The sequence below is a fragment of the Mytilus trossulus genome, chromosome 2 (assembly GCF_036588685.1).
Source record: "Mytilus trossulus isolate FHL-02 chromosome 2, PNRI_Mtr1.1.1.hap1, whole genome shotgun sequence".
NCBI lineage: Eukaryota > Metazoa > Mollusca > Bivalvia > Mytilida > Mytilidae > Mytilus > Mytilus trossulus.
In genome coordinates, this window is record NC_086374.1 from 85,468,709 (window position 1) to 85,485,006 (window position 16,298).

The following is a 16,298-nucleotide window of genomic DNA, read 5'->3' on the forward strand; positions in this document are numbered from 1 at the left end:
TAAAAGCGTTTTTCAAATATACTAAGTATTTTACAAACCTAATATCTCCCTTTCTGTTTGTGCTCCTCGTGCAATAAAAATAAAGAATAACAGTCTGCATTTAAATTTCATTTACTTTTAAATTTCATGCAAAAGTATCAGAAGTGCTTGTTGATATTCACCATTTATTTTGTTATTTTGTTATTTTATATAGCTGTTACGACGCCAACTCCTATAAAATGTAACACGTGTGGAGATATAAGTAACGGCATTCCCTGTTATAGTAAAGATGTGTATGGAAATAGTTCTACGACTATCTGCCCTACTGGTTACAATTACTGCATGACAGATGTGCTAAATGATGGCAATGGTAATTCCGATATCTTTAAACGGTAAATTATATTATAAAACTGATACTACACTATTCAATAATATGTATGACACTTTGATACGTCCAATGTTTCATTTTTGAATCTGATATAATGTTGACACATTTGGACACCGGTAAACTACTGTTGCCTTTATTGGACAACATCCAACTTAAAACTATGACAGACATGAGGAAATCCGTTTTCTCATTGGTATCTTTTTTTCTCAACTGAAGCAGGTTCTGTCAACCGTAAGGGTAAATAATTTTCATAAGTTACGTTAAGCACGTTGGTTTACATATGAAAAACATGTTTGCGTGATTTCATATTTATCATACAAGAAAAAGTATGAAGTGTATATTAAACCTATTCTAATGAGAAAGGTACGCAGAGTTTTATAATCATGATACTAGTAGGCGATGTTTTCATAGAAAGATACACGTACCCGACCTTACTCGGCTAGGAGTTTATGCAATTCCCAGAAGGAAAGTTTATCTATATTTAAAAGGTTAACAAACTTTAACGATGATCTTATCTAATAAATTCCTGAAGAAACACACATCAGGGTAAAACGCAAATAATACTGTCATGCTTTACACTGGCTTGTCATTCCACTGCTGGTGGACGTTTCGTTCCCGAGGATATCACCAGCCAAGTAGTCAGCACTTCGGTGTTGACATGAATATCAATTATATGGTCAATTTTATAAATTTCTTGTTTACAAAACTTTCGAATTTTTCGAAAAACTAAAGATTTTTTTATCCCAGGAATAGATTATCTTAGTCATATTTGACACAAATTTTAGGAATTTATGGTCCTCAATGCTCTTTAACTCTTAACTTGTTTTGGCTTTATAGTTATAAAAGGTATCAGGATTATGATTTAGTCCGCCGGACGCGCGTTTCGTCTACATAAGACTCATCAGTGACGTTCATTTCAAAATATTTATAAAGCCAAACAAGTACAAAGTTGAAGAGCATTGAAGATCCAATATTCATAAAAGTTGTGCCAAATATGGTAATCTATGCCTGGGATAAGAAAATCCTTAGTTTTTCGAAATATTTAGAAAATAGGAAATTTATAAAAAATTATAACTCTTTTCATCTGAGCGTCATTGATGAATCTGATTTAGACTTAACGCGCTTCCGGAGTATTACATTATAATCATGGTACCTTTGATAAATATTCTTCCGGTTTATATTACTAACTATTTAGAATTTATCGAACGATTTCGTTTACTGTAGTATTTTTTTCATCATTTTTCCTATGTCATTAATTATCAGTTTTTCTTTGAGCAAAGATTTTTAATTATCTATATCATTTTTCGCTGATTTTCGTAAAAGTCGACATGTATGTAAAATTTCAAATGTTTCGTATCATTTGTCTAATAATGGTTTACTAAATGTATCCCACTATAAAATTTGTATATATGGATTTAGATATAAGAAATAAAAAGGTTTGGTATTAATTCCTATGAGACCATTTTTATCCATAGAAAAAATTACGTACGTTATAAAATTAAGTATATTTTGAAAATGAGGTCGTTCCCAAAACACATTTGAAGGCATTTCCAGCATTATAAAGGCGCATGATAAATAAATTTTGGAGACGAGGGGTACTAAATTGGTGTTCGTTTCGGAGACTTTCACAGTATCGTGTTGCAATTTTTGTTACATATCATAAGTAGCATCATAGATTTAGATATAATGTAGAAAACACAGAAAGATAAACAAACAAGACTTTAGTAATTTTGACCAAAATCGGCATTTGAAATTTTATTGGAGTCTGTTCAAGTACTAGTCTGTATTAAATTATAATCCTGGTACCTTTGATAACTATTATTGTGTAATCTATATAACCTTTTTTTCAAAAATCTTCTGCTCTGTTCAAGTACTAGTCCGTATTAAATTATAATCCTGGTACCTTTGATAACTATTATTGTGTAATCTATATAACCTTTTTTTCAAAAATCTTCTGCTTGCTATTTAAGAGCTTTGCCAAAATAAACAAAGCTTGGCCTTAATCCCTATCAGGGTATGTAATACAATTTTAAACTATTTTACATAATTTCGAAAACCCCAGTAGATACAGGTGAGCGTCACATAATCTTGAGAGTCTCCTGTTTTGCAATGGTATAAAGTTGTTGGATATTCCTTTGGTATCTTTCGCATCTATTTCATTTATTTTGTACATATCTATCTTAAATTTCAATATCATTCGATCATCTGTTTCATCATAAAACTTGTAACACTTTTTTCTTTTTAATTCTAGATGTGTGACGCAACCGACATGTGACACAAAATGGTTAAAGGAATCAGCTGATCAAGATTATTGTATGAGATATGGAGTAGTTACCAATGCTAATGCATTTGAGTGTCATTTCTGTTGTTCAGGGGATCAATGCAATACTGGTATTAAACCTGCAACTTCAACACTTTTATCAAAAACTTCTGGTTAAGAATAAAGCCTGTAATTCAGTGGTTGTCGTTTGTTTTTCGTTCATTTTTGTACATAAATTAGGCCGTTAGTTTTCTCGTTTGAATTGATTTACATTGTCATTTCATGGTCATTTGTAGGTGACTATGCGGTATGGGCTTTGCTCATTGTTGAAGGCCGTACGGTGACCTATACATGTAGTTGTTAATTTCTTTGTCATTTTGGTCTCTTGTGGAGAGTTGTTTCATTGACAATCATACCACATCTTCTTTTTTTTTTTATACTTTATTCATTCTAGATGCTGTTTGAATTTACTTAATCTAACGAAACACAAACCATGAATCATTCGCATGTCGGCGATTTTTATCTACAACCTTTTTAAGATGGTATTATTCATGGATAAAAGGTCATAACAAATACAGTAATTGATTTTTTTTTTTATCAAAAACACATCAATGTAATAGGGAACGTTCTGTGAATAATGTGTCTGTGAATGTGTGAATAACTGTAACATTAACAATTTGAAAATATCAGCTTAAAGTCATATGAAACGAGTGAGTGGTAAAAAATAATGTTTATCCAATTCTTGAACCAATGCATGTATATATCATAAACCTAGTCCTCTGTGCACGATTTTATCATTATTTTTGCAAATATATCATATAATCGTCAATTTTTTTTCTGTTTGTTATGATTTAACAAATATGGCTGCTCATTAAATGACGTATTTTGAAGCCGAGCTTACCGATTGCCACCTTATAGGAAACAAATCACAAAAAGCATGGGTATTGAGCACGTGTTTAACATGTGTATTCAGATATTTGTTTATTTCAATGACAGATCCATGCGTATTGCGTTCACCGGATTTTTACGAGGAGGGTTAATCTCGGGTCACTATTCATACGGAAAATATGTCGGCGAATTGCTTCATGGAAGCAAGCAATTAAGAATAAGTAAACTTCTTCTAAATGTGGACAAACTAAAGAATTTTCCTAAGAAAAAAGTATATGTACATAAGTTATATAATGAAAACTATCCATTTAGTTATAAAAAACATATGCATGGGTTTTTTTTAATTTGAGGTTTCTTATGACTTTGAAGTAAAATAACAAAATTACAGAGCTCCGAAGAAAATTGACAAACGAATAGTACCTAATCAAATGGAGAAAAAAAACTCAAACACATCAAACACATCAAACAAATGGATAACAACTGTCCTAGTCCTATATATACTTGGTGTATTTTCAGATGAAATAAAAAAAAAATTACAAAAAAAACTGTCCTAGTCCTGACTTGGGACAAACATTTTCTTACATAGAATATTATGGATTAAACCTACTTTTATAGCTAGCTTACCATTTCACATGGTGACAGTGTATAACATTTCCTTATATTGACCACGATGTTTAATAGGTACACAATGTGACATGTCAGAAATAATCTTGATTACTATAAAAACTAACAAATATAATATCAACGACAAACGAAAAGGCAATAGACAATCCGCCATTTCCAAAACGAAGACAAACATACAAAAAAAATATCATAGTTCATGTACCTAAACACAATGTCGGGATAGACTACTACCGAGCCACGTCATATGAGACCAAAATAGAGACATTAAAAGTAATAATTTACGATTGACACTAGTCAATAACTTTACAAAAAGTGTTGCAAGTTTCAGCAAGCTTTAAAGCTCTTAAACCTCCACAATTATGGATATCAATTGACAGATTAACAAAACATGCATAAATGAATAAACAACAAGAGCAATCACAGAAACGACATCTAACTCTTTAAGGAGCATTATCGGACAACAGATGAATTATCACGTTGTGATTGGTTAAACGCCGTCACGTGGTGACCCCCTATGAGACCGTATGGGGTTAGTAAGTTTCATATGGGGTTCATGACGCGTTAATGGAGACGTCATCTATTAATGTTGTTGTGTTTCCTTGTTTATTTTTCAACAAAACGCCGCAGAAAAAGTCCAGCGTCCGATAAATTCGTTATACGGTTAACTACTGACCCTCTACGGATCCATAGAGGGTGAATAAAATTCATAGGGGACTCGGCCTCCGGCCTCACCCCCTATGGATTTTACTAACCCTCTATGGATCCGTATGGGGTCAGTAGCGAACCATATAACTTATAATAGCTGTCGAAATCATGTCAACAGATTTAACTAAAATTTTCATATTTGATGTATATACTAGTTAACAAAAAAACGATACAAAGCAGTGTACTTTCCATATATAATTAGATTCGATACACTCTACAAAGGCCAAGAATTTACCAATCGATCTAATAATTGCAGAGTGTTGTTATTTTCTAAAACCATTGATCTACATGATTTAAGGCAAATACGTTTTGTTTTGCATTTTTTTTTCAAAACCTTTTAAGATCCGTTCTACATGTTCTACAAGATGTTCATATTTCCAAACAAAACATTATTATTCAGAAGACAGAATATGCAAAAGGTCTGATATCTTATAAATTTTAAAATTATATATCCTTGACCTTTCTTCATTCTTTGACAGAAATTGCAGCATATGAAAGAGGATTCTTCAAAAAAGGTAGAAAAATGATTGCTTTCAAATGGTATAGGATTGATCAGAATACTGAGAAGCTGCATACAAATGAAATTTTATGACTAAGGTCACTCGTCTATGCTTAATTTGAAGACTGTTATTTACCATTTGTTTCACATATGAATATATGCAATTAGGCGTACGTAATTATTGAATATGACGAATGAGACTTATTACCAACATTAACTGACTGTGTACTTAAGAGGGACGAAATATAAGAGAGGACATTCAAACTCATATATACTCACATCAGACTATTACAAAATGTTGCAAATATCAATAAACATTAGCAGTACGATGAGTAGTATAGGTAAAGTCAGATTTGATATTTGCTTCCCTTTCCCGTATACTCATTTGCAGTTTATTTTGTTAGAATTTTGTTGATCCTTCTCCAGTATTAATATTTTGCTATGTTCGGTATGTGTTTTTGTCGTTTCTCGTCTTTTACCACGGCTTTGTCGGATAGATTTCGAGTTATGAGTTTGAATATTTTGTATTTTTATGCTCTTGATATCATTTCGTTCTTTTTAACATATATTAAGTCCTTCGTACTTGGGAGATCATATTTTGACTATCCGCCCTCGATGGCTTTTTCTATTATTTTCGATTTTCTTATAACTGGAAAAATAATTCTAGCATTGCATATCCACATTATCAAAAGTCATTACAGCTGGTTACAAATTAGCTTTGGTTTCTGGTGTTATTCAACAGGGACGACTAATCAAAATACATCGGTTATTTGATGTGAACAGGAATATCTTTTACACATTTCCAGCATGATATTTGTAGCATAGACTTGCTACTTCTAATGCAACAACGTTTGTAACGTTCATTTTGATTGGATAACGTCCCTTATTTACATAGCATCAATTGACAATTGATGCTATGGGACGTACGCGCAAGCGCAGACGGCATTTGACAGATTTTTAAATACATGTTTTTACGTTGTTTTCTGTCAGTTTCATTAGAATGGAGATAACAATATTGTATCTTAAGCTCCGACAGCATCAATTGGGGATTTGATGGTCGCAAATACCCGTTTACTGTCTCCGCTAACGCGTCGCCAGTAAACTTAATTTGCGACAACAAATACCCAATTGATGCCGTCGGAGCTTAAAATACAAAACAGTTATCTCCTAAATGTCCCTTCCTAATTATGTTTTTTCTTCTTTTTTTTCAATTTTGCCCCTTTAATTTTTACTGCTATAACAATGAGATTACAATTATACTGACATCTGCAGGAGGAAGCCTTTCTACAAGGGCAATCAATAGGCTGGCACTTATCAGTAAACATATAAATTAGTAAGAGAAAAATAATAGAAAGGGAATTGTAGCAAGTCTATTTGTAGCATGAATGAATGAGTAATAACTATGTTAAATATAGCATTTTCAACTCCTCATTAATATGATAGATATTTACACAAAAGATAATCAAATAAGATTCAACCAATGTTTTAGAAAATCAACTAAAACAACTAAACAATGAAATTCTTACCAATAACATCAGAGTTCACGAAACAAAACCTACCTGATTGAAAAAAGAGAGAAAGTACAACAAGAATGAGAAAATCTTTCTATTGAAAAATAAAAGACAATACAATGGAAAAAGGGTGAAATAGATTGAAGAGGGAGAAAAAACTCTCTTACGTCTGAAGTAATTAATAAAGGAAAACTCAGTGCAGGAATGAAACGATGCTATATTGAAATTAAAAATAAATAAAGCTCCAGACGTAAGTGGTACCTAACACTACAGGGAGATAACTCTGTAAAATCAGCAGAACGTTTTAGTGACGTAGTGTTCATAAGAGAATATTAAGCTTCTCAATGATCAAAATAAGTGTTTGTCAAACTGCTATATAACCAGTGTAATTTTTTTGATAAAACGGTTGGTTCAAATTTTTTGAAATTCGTATATTTTAGTCAAAGGTTCAAAGTAATTACTTTGAAAAAATTTTATGAAAATTAAACGAGCCATATTTATTTTAGTGAAAGTGTTGGGTACCACCTTAATATTTAACTGTATCTGTGTTCAATGTTTGCCTTTAAAAAAAACAATTTTCAAATTCAGAAAAAGACGGGGCAATATCATACATATATATAAAAAAAAAAAGAAGATACACTTTCCTTACATTATTATCATCCGAGATCGTTTTTTAAATTATGATGTAAAATTGGTAGCTTATGCAAATGCTGAAAGAAGAAAAAAACTAGTTTTACCAAAACGAATTCATACTGATAAAAAAGGTTATATTGAAAAGATATACATAGGCTTCATTATTAGGCAATTACAAGGAATTATTGATTACCCAGAAAACTTGTAAGTAGATGGAACTTTAATTTTTTTTCCAAGGCATTCGACTCCCTTGTGTCAATGTGTCAAAAACCTAATTTGGCTTGAAAAGTTTATAACATCAATTACCGAGATTTTTTTTATTTCCAGTTTTCCGAATATTTTTTCCTCTTTAAACATATTCAACCAAAATTACCAAAATATCGTGAACATGGTTTATTGTTTCTACTGAATTATCTACCTTTTTTTTCTTTTAAGCATTTGAAACTATTAAAACTATGTCAGTGCTATTTCATTCCATCCATATATTATTCATTCCTTTTTAAAAGAATAAAAAAAATCAACTAATATAAGAATTCCAATAGCTCAACAACTTGATGAAACTTTTTAATTATTCATAATAGCACTCAATTTGTTTCTTAGTATAGATTAACATGTGAAAAAGTCATTCTTTCGTAAGAAAAATGATTTGACATTAACTGTCCTTCTCTTTTCTAATATCTCTTTTCTTTTCAGAATATATATTTAGTATGTATATTTATATAAGCCTATTCACTTGTTTTCATAAAAAAAATAATTGGACTTATGATTACTTAACTTTTTGCTGATGTTGGCTGCCATATGAAATGTCCTCTGGGAATGTACACTTCGTTAGATCATAAGGAAGAGTTCATTGTAATTATAAGTCATAATGAAAAATCATTCATATTTACAATTATATAGTGCATTGAAAGCTTAACTGTAAAAATACAAGAGAATATATTGATTTTCCATCAGTACATAAGAACTTTTCCTCCAACCAAACATCTTAAATTTATATCTCAAGTTTCATAGAACTTCTTTTCCCGTGTACTAAGTAACTATGCAAGAATAACCTAACAATTAATATTTCATTTGACCGGGATAAAGATACATGAAACATTCTATGACCCAAATTATAAAGAATGTAAAAAAAATTGCACACATCAACTTAAATGATTTTTTCAGAAAAGAGGTTTGAAAAAGTATTTCTGCAAGTTTCTGTAATTTGGTACTGAAATAGATGATTATAGAAGAACGCTAGCTTATAATTGTAATAATTTATCATCCATACATTTATTTTGTACACAAAACAAAATGTGTTATGGAACTGAAAACTTGTGAAGGGAAATGGTGGCAACTTAATGATGATATTTTAACTTTCTGTAGGAACCTAATCCATTCCATCATATATTTCATATTACCATGCAAAGAAACAGATGTTCTAAGTCAACGCTTTATATGAATATAAAAAAGGTGTTGTATGGTTGCCAATAGGACAACTGTTCACAAGTGACCAAAATGACACAGACATTAACAACTATAGGTCACCGTACGGCCTTCAACAATGAGCAAAGCCCAAACTGCATAGTCAGCTATATAAGGCCTCGATATGACAATGTAAAACAATTCAAACGAGAAAACTAACGGCCTTTAAAAAAACAAAACGAAAAACAAATATGTAACACATAAACAAACGACAACCACTGAATAACAGGCTCCTGACTTGGGACAGGCACATACTTCAATAATGTAGCGTGGTTAAACATGTAAGCGGGATCCTCCTTCTCTAACCTGGGACAGTGGTATAACAGTACAACATAAGAACAAACTATAAAAATCAGTTGAAAAAGGCTTAACTTATCAGATGGACCAAAATTCTAGTGGACGTGGCCGGGTACTTGTACATCCCGGCAACAAAAAGACACTAGGAACATATCTGAGAGTACTCACAGTTATCTGACAGCTAGTTCAAAGCCACTAACAACTAATAAAAAAAATCATACATCTAAGACTAAACTATCAATCCGTACACATCCAACATCCACTGGATTTAGCGTAAAGACGTCATAAACAGTCAGAGAAAAGTCTGACTTTGTGCAATGCCAGGTTACAGGTATGGACAGATTGTAGTTCCATGAATATGTATATGTATATAACATACTAGTAATATTTAGTGTGCTTTTAATTAACTGATAACAAAATCAATATTTATACCAATATACATACTTGTATTATCAGCTTCCATCTTTTCCATGCAAAGTCAAGGGGCTTTTAAATTGCTTGATTTTAGGTGATACGTGTAATACCATATAAACTTCTATTTTTCCCATTTGGATTTTTTTCGCAATTTATAAACTAATGATATAGTACATGTCATGTAAATCACTGTCACAGATTGAATACATATGATAGCTATGCTACCAGTAAGTATCTGTACAACATAAATAAAAGTTAATGAGCTCAATTTAAAAACGCCTGTTATACAACAATAATATCTGTTGATTGCTTAAGAGTATCTTTGATATGAGTAGTAAGCAAACAAAAATAGATAAATAAAAAAAAAATATCTATAGAACATGTATATATTTCTTGATTTGTTCAAAATTAAAGTAAATCGGATATTATTTTAGCCTGGACTCTAAGTATTCGTGCACTCATCTGATAACATGATACTGATTTTAAGATGCACAGCTTATCTTGCATATATGTTTACAATAAGTAATGTTAAAGATACAATAACTTTGTGACACAATCATAAAACTAAGGTTTTTCTTATCCCAGGAATAGATTACCTTATCCGTATTATGCACAACTTTTTTGAATTTTGGATCCTCAATGCTCTTCAACTTCGTACTTGTTTGGCTTTATAAATAATTTGATATGAGCGTCACTGATGAGTCTTATGAAGACGAAACGCGCGTCTGGCGTACTAAATTATAATCCTGGTACCTTTGATAACTATGAACATCTTTATTATTAATCATTTATTACTTTTGCTAATAAATTACTAAACACAAAAAAAAAGTAAAAGACCAAATAAAACAAAAAATAGCAAAACAAAACGAAACAGACACCATGCTTTATTATGCATTAATAAAATCATTTAATCCTTTAATTTGAATTTTGCAATTATGGCTTAGACGTAACCTGTGTTTTATCAAATTCTTATAGATACAAAACAAACTCATCATAGATGCCAGGAATAAAAAAAATCATTATTTGCACCAGATGCGCGTTTCGTCTACCACAGACTCAGCAATGATGCTCGAATAAAAAATGCCAAAAAAGTACGAAGTTGCAGAGCGTTGAGGATAAAAAATACTTACGCCTCGGGCTTTAAATATTCATTAAACATGACCAAATTATACATTGCAACATATTATTTCAACTTCTGGGAATTGTTGACATGGATCAACAATATAATTTTTATTACTTATACTAATTGACAATCAAAACGGAAGACTGGTTCACGGTTTAAAAATATTAAATAATGTCACGAACAAATGTATGCACCAAAACACTAATGAATTACGTTTAAATTATACTTGACTGTATATTCAAACTCTTTCTCGGGTAATGAATTTGGTGGGTATATAAACTGATCATACATTATCTTTTGCTTAATTGGTTATCAAAAGTACCAGGATTATAATTTTATACGCCAGACGCGCGTTTCGTAAAAGCTTTTCAACAGTCCATCAGCAGCTATGCTTCGTTTAAATATATCTACATGTATGTTTTTTTATACGACCGCAAATTTTAAAAAAAATTTCGTCGTATATTACTATCACGTTGGCGTCGTCGTCTGCGTCGTCGTTGTCGTCGTTGTCGTCGTCGTCGTCGTCTGAATACTTTTAGTTTTCGCACTCTAACTTTAGTAAAATAGAATAGAAATCTATGAAATTTTAACACAAGGTTTATGACCATAAAAGGAAGGTTGGTATTGATTTTGGGAGTTTTGGTCCCAACATTTTAAGAATAAGGGGCCAAAAAGGGCCCAAATAAGCATTTTCTTGGTTTTCGCACTATAACTTTAGTTTAAGTTAATAGAAATCTATGAAATTTTGACACAAGGTTGATGACCACAAAAGAAAGGTTGGGATTGATTTTGGGAGTTTTTGGTTTCAACAGTTTAGGAATTAGGGGCCAAAAAAGGGCCCAAATAAGCATTATTCTGGGTTTTCGCACAATAACTTTAGTTTAAGTAAATAGAAATCAATGAAATTTAAACATAATGTTTATGACCACAAAAGGAAGATTGGTATTGATTTTGGGAGTTTTGGTCCCAACAGTTTAGGAATTAGGGGCCAAAAAGGGACCCAAATAAGCATTTTTCTTGGTTTTCGCACCATAACTTTAGTATAAGTAAATAGAAATCTATGAAATTTAAACACAAGGTTAATGACCATAAAAGGAAAGTTGGTATTGATTTTGGGAGTTTTGGTCCCAACAGTTTAGGAAAAAGGGGCCCAAAGGGTCCAAAATTAAACTTTGTTTGATTTCATCAAAATTGAATAATTGGGGTTCTTTGATATGCCGAATCTAACTGTGTATGTAGATTCTTAACTTTTGGTCCCGTTTTCAAATTGGTCTACATTAAGGTCCAAAGGGTCCAAAATTAAACTTAGTTTGATTTTAACAAAAATTGAATCCTTGGTGTTCTTTGATATGCTGAATCTAAAAATGACTTAGATTTTTGATTATTGACCCAGTTTTCAAGTTGGCCCAAATCGGGGTCCAAAATTAAACTTTTTTGATTTCTTTAAAAATTGAATAAATGGGGTTCTTTGATATGCCAAATCTAACTGTGTATGTAGATTCTTCATTTTTGGTCCCGTTTTCAAATTGGCCTACATTAAGGTCCAAAGAGTCCAAAATTAAACTAAGTTTGATTTTAAACAAAAATTAAATTCTTGGGCCTCTTTGATATGCTGAATCTAAACATGTACTTATATTTTTGATTATGGGCCCAGTTTTCAAGTTGGTCCAAATCAGGATCTAAAATTATCATATTAAGTATTGTGGAATAGCAAATCTTTTCAATTGCACAGTATTGTGCAATGGCAAGAAATATCTAATTTCACAATATTGTGAAATATCAAAAAAAAAATTAATTAGAGTTATCTTTCTTTGTCCAAAATAGTAAGCAAGAAATATCTTATTGCAAGATTTTTTTTTAATTGGAGTTATCTTTCTTTGTCCAGAATCAACTTAAATCTTTGTTATATACAATATACAATGTATATTCACTTTTTACTACCAACTGATAAATTTAGATAATCTTTACCATTCAGTGATAACAAGCAGTTTTTTTACATCTTAATATTTTATGATGTATTTAAATGAGTAGTTATTGTTGCAAACTCCATTAGAATATTTTAATTGAGATTAGTTTTGGAATAAGGGAAAGGGGGATGTGATTAAAAAATTGGGTTCAATTTTTCTTATTTGAAAGTTCTGTGTCAGAAACCTATGCTGTGTCAACTATTTAATCACAATCCAAATTTAGAGCTGAATCCAGCTTGAATGTTGTGTCCATACTTGCCCCAACCGTTCAGGGTTCAACCTCTGCGGTCGTATAAAGCTACGCCCTGCGAAGCATCTGGTTTTCTTATAACAGCATGTCACTGTGAAGTTCAGATGGGAAGTTATAGTGATAATGATTATCGCAATTCCACAGTTTTGATAACATATAGAGATATGGGATTGAAAATGTGTGGTCGTTATTGTCTGTACCATAAATTGTGTACAGCTGTTAACTATAATCCGGTATTGTTAGTATGTGAATTACTTGATGGATCGGCAGCGGATCCGCATTTAACAGTTCAAGATATGATATATTCAGCAATCGACACGTGGTCATTGGTAAGTTACATGTAGTTGTTTTATTTCAGAAATCATGGAGCGACAAAAAATTCTACCGTTGGAGATACTGTTGTCTTTGCGAGCTAACCAATAGTCTGTGAGTCATTTTCTAAGACCAAAACTAACCAAAAGACATCTAGATCTTAAACAATAGTTAAAATAAGTAGGTGTCGAAAACTTGCGAGTGAATTTGCCATTTTGGATATTCCTTTTTAACCCTCGCGAGGCTCTCCCAGCTAAAATTATTAGGATATGAAGGTTACATAAAGACAATGCTAACGCGTATAAGTACATGTATAATTCCCGCGGTATTATGATACTCTCTACTTATCTTCAAAACTATGCATACACATGTTTATGGATAACTGCTAACCAATAAAAAAAATATTCCTTTCACCAGTACAGAGAGTTTCAATCGGTGTTATAAAACAGATATATCATGTTATGGAAGCGAATTGCGAAAAATACCACTCTTTGGACCAAATTTCCCTTGCCTTCTGGCTCGGGAAATTAAACAGTCTCCCGACTGATATTTTTCGCAAATACGCCTCCATAAGATGATATATCTGTTCGATAAAAACTAATAGCCTAACCTATAATTAAACAATTAAAAAATAACATGCAAGAACAAATGTTAACTGTTAAACTACAGGCTTCTGACTTTGAACTGGCGCATAAAAAAGTAGATGAAACATGTTTCTAAGCGCTTAACCCTCTCCTTACCTTCTACAGTGATGTTAAAGCACAACTTAAAACACAGTTTGTAATCTGTCTTTTTTTAAAGATATTGTTCCGTGGTTGCTGAACATATATTGTAATATTTTAGACCGACGATCCTTGCTACCCTAGTCCATGTTCTTTGAACGAAAAATGTGAAAGAACTAGTCGGAATCAGTATTACTGTCAATCTACAGGTAAGTGATTACATATAAAAATTATAGAATAAAAAGTATAACAACACTACTACACTCTAATGGTAAGTTGAAAAGGGAAGTCAATTAAAAATGACAGACAAACGCTATCAATCAAAGAAACAAGTTAAAGTCCCGGGCACCTGAGATCACCCGTAGTTTTTGGTGGGGTTCGTGTTGTTTATTCTTTAGTTTTCTATGTTTTGTCATGTGTACTATTGTTTGTCTGTTTGTACTTTTTATTTTTAGCCATGGCGTTGCTAGTTTGATTTTCGATTTATGAGTTTGACTGTCCCTCTGGTATCTTTCGTCCCTCTTTTAAAGGGAACAGCTATATTCCTGGCATAGTACAGGTATTTTCCGAAGTAAATTGTGGATAAATCATTTCGAATTTTTGAAAGTGGTAGACGAGATTTATTGCAAAATACGGCCAGTCAGTGAATGTCATATAAATATAAAGCTGACCAAGACAGACGATTAAATTATAAAGATTGTTACAACAATGATAAATGTGTTTCTGCATGACATATCTATTATGATATCAAGACAAACATTTCAAATAAGTATTCCATGTCACGAAGAACAATTGTTAATCATTATCTATGCTTGATATATTTGTAACACCGGAAACCGTAAACACTCCATGAATTGTTGTTACTTTGAGTACATATATTACCCCTCTACCACATTGCACAGGGGTTAGTGGGTAATATAAAACTAAGCGGCTAATAAAACAAAGAAAAACACTGTAAACCGAGGCTTAGAATAGCCTCATTAATAGTATTGTTATCAAGCTAATCTATATTGGTTTTTTTTATTTTGTTCAGAGAACATTCAAATTCCGAAAGACTGTGATGATATTCAAACGACAGGTAAAGAGAGTGGTGTGTATACTATATGCATTGACGGCATACAATCAGTAGAGGTCTATTGTGATATGGAAACAAACGGAGGCGGTTATACAGTAAGTATTTACGAATGATCACGTGATAAGCTGATTTTTATATATTATTAAAAGAGGGACGAAAGATACCAAAGGGACAGTCAAACTCATAAATCTAAAACAAACTGACAACGCCATGGCTAAAAATGAAAAAGACAAACAGAAAAACAATAGTTCACATGACACAACATAGAAAACTAAAGAATAAACAACACGAACCCCACCAAAAATTAGGAGTGATCTCAGGTGCTCCGGAAGGGTAAGCAGATCCTGCTCCACATGCGGCACCCGTCGTGTTGCTTATGTGATTACAAATCCGGTAAATAGTCTAATTCGGTAGGTCTAATTCATGAAAGGGAAGGGGATTGTAGTTACGACGTAAGGAACATATCCGATATCATTTGTGAAATGGTTATTCCATAACGGTCAACCAACTCGTGATGGCGTCCTTAAAATTTACGAAGGGATGATTTCAACTTCACCATTTGGAACTCTTGATTTAATAGCTTCCTTGTGAGCAGTAACCCTCTATCAAGAAAATCATGATAGGAAATGCAAGCACGGGAATATCGTATCAATTGAGAGATATATACCCCGTATGCAGGTGCTGCTGGAATGTTGCTACTTAGAAATGGAAAGTTCACAATTGGAAAGCTGAAATCATCTCTTTTGTCGTAAAGTTTTGTCTTCAACCGACCCCCGTTGTCAATTTCTAGATGTAAGTCAAGATATGAAGCTGACTTAACTGTATCTGTAGTATCCTTTATCTCCAATTCGATGGGATAGATGCGTTCCACATAGTCACCAAATTTTGAATTGTTTAGTGAAAGAACGTCATCTATAAAGCGGAAAGTAGAGTTAAAGGATATTGCTAACTTCTTATCTTTCTTCCTAAGAAGTTCCTGCATGAAGTCAGCCTCATAATAATAAAGAAACAAGTCAGCAAGTAGAGGGGCACAGTTTGTTCCCATTGGGATGCCCACAGTCTGTTGAAAAACACGTCCTCCGAATGTAACAAATATGTTGTCAATCAAGAAATCAAGCATCTTGATAATATCGGTTTCAGAGAATTTTTTGTTTGAATCAGAGTGATTCTTTACAAAGAAGGATTTA

At 32.2% G+C, this 16,298-nt stretch overlaps 1 long non-coding RNA gene across 1 annotated transcript; it reads left to right on the forward strand.

The window, feature by feature from the left end:
• The first annotated feature begins 188 nt into the window (after positions 1 to 188).
• On the forward strand, positions 189 to 2,827 carry LOC134705473 (uncharacterized). The gene is made up of 2 exons (XR_010105576.1): positions 189 to 371; positions 2,619 to 2,827. It is a non-coding gene; the product is annotated as an uncharacterized LOC134705473 (long non-coding RNA).
• Positions 2,828 to 16,298: the final 13,471 nt, after the last annotated feature.